The sequence below is a fragment of the Protobothrops mucrosquamatus genome, unplaced genomic scaffold, assembly GCF_001527695.2.
Source record: "Protobothrops mucrosquamatus isolate PMUCROS unplaced genomic scaffold, P.Mucros_1.0 scaffold_128, whole genome shotgun sequence".
Classification (NCBI taxonomy): domain Eukaryota; kingdom Metazoa; phylum Chordata; class Lepidosauria; order Squamata; family Viperidae; genus Protobothrops; species Protobothrops mucrosquamatus.
In genome coordinates, this window is record NW_015386204.1 from 713,941 (window position 1) to 719,757 (window position 5,817).

Here is a 5,817-nt window from a genome sequence, read left to right on the forward strand (position 1 = left end):
AGCAGAAACCAGCTCTGTAGAAATGCAGATGTAATAATCCATTCAGGAAGGTTGGAGCCCTCCAGCTAGAAGCTTAGGAAGACAAAGACACCTAAAATCTACATACCCCACCCAAACTCTAAGACAGGACATAATAGGATTAACCCACAGATGCCAAAGGGGCACACTCAGACTCAGGTCAAAGTACATGACACAGGAACTACAAAGTCTGAAACAGGAACAGGAAACAACTCCAAACAAAAGCCCAACAGGGTATAAAAACCCACTCCCTACTACATGTGCTCTCTCTTTTCTTCCAGAGCTATCTTTCTGTCTGGTTCTCCTCTTCAATAAACTACAACCTTCTTTCTAAAGCAGTTGCCATGTTGTTTATTCCCGGCTTGGACTGGACCCTGATAAAGACTTTTCCTTCAACACAGTCCTCACATAAAAAAGAGGGAAAAAAGCAGAGACTCCTTCCTTCCCCAAACAAAGACTGGGCATCTCTGAATCTGTTCTGAAGAGTTTAGGAGATCCCCTAATAGGTTTGATGCTTAAAACAAGACCTGATTTTTTACAGGAATAATTATAGGCTCCATCATAATGGAGACAAATCATTTGGAGACAAATATGTTTTGCTCAACATTCGAAAAGGTAACAATTATAAATACTTACAGAAAATAACAATGTAAGCTAAATCTAATAGAATAGGGGAAAAAAACCTTAATTGTCACTTTAAATGTACACTAATTGGCATATATTAAAATGAAACTTCGTTGCATTTAATTCTCAAAAAAATACTATTATGCATAAACTCATATACACATACATATATGACACAGAGAAACATCACACTTTAGTTCAAATGTATATAATAGCAAAAAAATACAAGCTACCAGAAATGTTACTGGTAATAAGTCCTCAGCAGAAAAAAAAATGTCAAGTTCAATCTATATATTTTTCTTAATCTTTATTTAATAATAATAATAATAATAATAATAATAATAATAATAATAATAATAATAATAATAATAATAATAATAATAATAAAAAAAAAAACTTTATTACGGTCATAGACCAGCAAGATCAATGCTTCTTTACAAACACTATAATACATATTTTAATAATGAGCAATTTATTATAAATTCTACAGTACCTAGTCAAAATAAACATTTGTTTTTCATGGTTTGTAATTCTCAATATGGTTATTGCTCTTTTTTACTCATTCCTTAAATTATTCAGAAAACACTGTAATGTTGATTAACCTAAAAATTAAATATAACATGGAGCATGTTGTATTTCAAGGAAGAAATGGGTTACTTGTTCAGTGGCAAAATTTAGTAATTCTCTAGCTCAGCGGCTCCCAACCTTTTCTATACCCCACGCCCCTAAAACGCTTCTGATATATTCTCGCACCCCTTACAAAAGTTCTAAATAAGGCAACGAATTATGCATATACACTACAATTTTGAAAACCCAAGTTTTCGCACGCCCTGGAATATTGTCTCGCACCCCAGGTAGTGCGAATACCCCTGGTTGGGAACCCCTGCTCTAGTTCATAGGAAATGGGGATAGACCAGAAGTGAAATTACAAATTATACAAAAAAAAAAAAAGCTTTGTTGCCTTTTGTTCATTTTGAAAAAAAGATAACTAAAAGAATACAATGAACAAGGAAAACAAGGAGTAATGCTTATTTCTTTTGTCATCAGTTGTTTCCTATTTCTGTCATTCTGCAAGCGCCTTTTTAAAGAAGAAAATGTACATGAGGAAAAAGATTTTAAGGCTGGATAAGTCTGTTTAGTTTCCTAAAAAATACATTCTCTTCAGACAAAGGCTTCTTCTTCCCATTTGCACATGAGTTTCTAAATGTCTTTTTAAAAAGCCTGCCTAGCCTACTCTGTCCATAGACAGAATACATAAACATTTTCACTACTTTTATTTATTTTGATTATATTTGCAGATAATGAACCAGGTATGATTTTGTATTTGCTGCTTCCATTATTATTTTATGAATCTTGTCTCTGTATTGTGCTATGCGTATACATTTGAATACATATACAAAATGATTACTTTTTTCACCAAGGGAATAAAAATACACATTTACTATTTAAGCTTTAAGGCTAAGCTTTTCTGCCCCCTTTAAATCTAAATGTAAAATTCAATTTATAAAAAATAGTTACAAATCATCTTCTGCTGAAATTAAGGACAGGCACAATATCTGGTTATCATTTATTTTCCTGCCACACAACTGTGGTTGGTTTATACTTATAAAATCAACCTACAATTGTATGTTGCATGTCGAAAGCAAAGTTCACAGGGTTGTTGTGAGGAACATCATAGGAGCAAGGAGTATTAGGTACGTTCATCACTTTGAATTATTTATAAAAACTAATAAAGCAGGATAAAAATTGCATAAAGAAATAAAAATAAGTATCTTGCAAAGAAAAATAATGTACACTTCTGTCATATGAATAATTATATATTATATATTCAGTAATTCACTCCATCATTCATTCATTCGCCTGGATTTGAGACTTAAGCACTGTATGAAAGCATGCAAACGCAAGTAGATTAATAAGTACCACTTTGGTAGGAAGGTAACAGTGTTCCGTGTGCTTTTAGCATATAGTCATGCTGGCCACGACCATAGAAAATGTCTTCAGTCAACGCTGGCTCCCTTGGCCAAGAAACAGAGATGAGCACTATGGCCTAGAATCAGATATGACTGGACAGGGAAACATTTATCTTTACCTTTACTTGGCAGTACTCAGTACTGTCTTAATAAGTTTGTGTGGGATAGCAATCTGTAATAGATCACCATAATGTATCCTATTCTGCATGTATTTGGGCCCAAACTACAAGGGCAATTTGGGAATAAACCTCCATTTGGTTATCAATGAGAGACACTCACAGATACAGAATTTTTATCATACACATTAGAAAACTACAACATTACATTACTTTTTGACATAATCGCCATTCAAATTGAGGCACTTGTCATAACATCTTACAAGGTTTGAAATTCCTTAGTAGTAGTCGCTCGGCACCAAATCTGGGCTATACGGGGGGGGGGGATGATCAAAAACATCCCAATGGAACTGCTTCAAAAATTTTTGGTACATCTAATGATGTGTGGATGAGCATTATCGTGAACTAACATCACCCCGGGCGTCAGCATGCCACGACACTTGTTATGATGGCTTGTCTGAGTTTTTGTAATGTTTTCCAGTAGACTTCTGAATTGATGATCAAACCACGCTCCATGAACTTTACTAGCAGTACTCCTTTGGTATCTTCACATTTGGCGGGATTTTCTAGGGAACCACTTCCACTGTGGTGTTGATTCATGATAATGCTTGGCCGCACACCGCTAGACGCACCAAGAACTTTTGAAGTAGTTCCGTTGGGATGTTTTAGATCACCCACGGGCAGGAATGGAAGCTCACCCCATTGTACAGTGCTTAAGTCTCAAATCCAGGCAAATAAATGGATGGAGTGAATTATTGAATATATAATTATTCATATGACAGAAGTGTACATTATTTTTCTTTGCAAGATACTTATTTTTATTTCTTTATGCAATTTTTATCCTGCTTTATTAATTTTTACAAATAACTCAAGATGATGAACTTACCTAACACTCCTTGCTCCTATGATGTTCCTCACAACAACCCTGTGAACTTTGCTTTCAACATGCAACACACAATTGTAGGTTGATTTTATAAGTATAAACCAACCACAGTTGTGTGGCAGGAAAATAAATGATAACCAGATGTTGTGCCTATCCTTAATTTCAGTAGAAGATGACCTGTAACTATTTTTTATAAATTGAATTTTACCTTTAGATTTAAAGAGGGCAGAAAAGCTTAGCCTTAAAGCTTAAATAGTAAATTTGTATTTTTATTCCCTTGGTGAAAAAAGTAATCATTTTGTATATGTATTCAAATGTATACGCATAGCACAATACAGAGACAAGATTCATAAAATAATAATGGAAGCAGCAAATACAAAATCATACCTGGTTCTTTATCTGCAAATATAATCAAAATAAATAAAAGTAGTGAAAATGTTTATGTATTCTGTCTAAGGGCAGAGTAGGCTAGGCAGCCACTCTAGCTTATTCAGGAAGCCAGAAAGCTGTTGCTTAGCAACAAAAAACCCTCACAATTGTGTATTCTCTCTCATATGCAAGGGCAAACACACACACTGAGACAAAGCTGATGAAGTCAGAAGCTACCATCATATAAAGACACAAAGACTGTTTTCAATGTGATTAGCTTCTCTTCTACATAGAACCCGGGGTGTGTGTGTGTGTTAAATTTCTGGGGGCTAGTAATCCAGAAAGAACCAATCCAAGCTGTAACCCCATTAACATATAGAATACAATTGAGTCTAAATTAGATTGCATAGAGCAATTTATTTTCAATTTCACAGAAATTAATTCATAAATCCTTTTCATTGAGTTTCATGCCAATCTATTTTTTAAGAATGTCAAGTTGTATTTTTTAAATATTTTTTCATAATGTCTACCATAATACACTTGTATTGAGAATGATTATCACATAATTTGAAGCTGGGTGACCTTATACAAATACACTTTCAAGTGTGAACCCAGTTAATTCACTGTTGAATGCAGACCAACTCTTCAATTATCTCTAAATTATTGCAGATCTTTGTTGAGCATATTTTTGAAAATTTATTCTATTTATCATCTGAATAAAGAGATGACTTCAGAGCACCGCACCAGTTATAAATGTAAGTTGGTTACCAAGTACCCAAAATGCAGAGGTGGTGTGGCAGTCATAACTTTGAGGATGGCTCACAAGTTATTTTTTTCAAGTCTATTGTAACTTCAGATGGTCATGAAATGATCAGTCATAAGTCAAGGACTACTTGTAGTAGTTAAGGCACCAGATGAGAAACAGGGATATGATGCATTATAAACTTGTGTTATGCATCAGTTGGGTGACTTTTGCTCTCTTAACCTCAGAAAGAAGGTAATATTTAACCACTTCTGAAAATGTTGCTAAAAAAATCTGCAGACTAATCCAGACAGTCACCAGGAGTCAAGTCTGATTTGAAGGCACATGCGCGCACACACACACAAAAAGTGAATTACCAGATTCTTAAAGTTCAAATGTTTTATTGGTTACTTTTTCTAAATATTTATTCAGTACTCCACAATTAAAAGACTAAGAAACGCTAGTTTAAAATGGGGGTGAACTACTTGGTAACCAGTTTCAAAATGGTGACCAACCACAATGTCTGTCTCCATTAAGAGTATTGCAATCACTAATACTTTGCTAAATTATATGCCTCTGAGAATATACAATTAAATGAAATAGACAATTATTTACAGCAAGCAAATTTGCCTTGCCTTTCTGAGGATCAAAAAGGATTGATGAATGGTATGATTACGATGGAAGAGATTACAGAGGCATTCAAACAACTGAAGGTTGGTAAGGCCCCTGGCACAGACGGGTTTACGGCAATTTATTATAAAAAATTAATGGAAGAAATGTTGGAACCTTTGAGATGTCTATTTAATGACGTATTATTTGGAGGACAAATACCACCATCTTGGAGATGTGCATTTATTTCACTTATACCTAAGGAGGATCAAGATATGACCCAACCCAAAAACTACAGGCCAATATCATTATTGAATACGGATTATAAGATTTTTGCAAAAATATTAGCTAATAGACTAATGCAAGTAATTAAACAGATTATTCATACAGACCAGTCTGGATTTATAAATGGGCGATATATGAAGAATAATGTCAGACAAATTGTGAATGTGTTGGAATATTTGGATAAAAACAATCAAGTTCCAG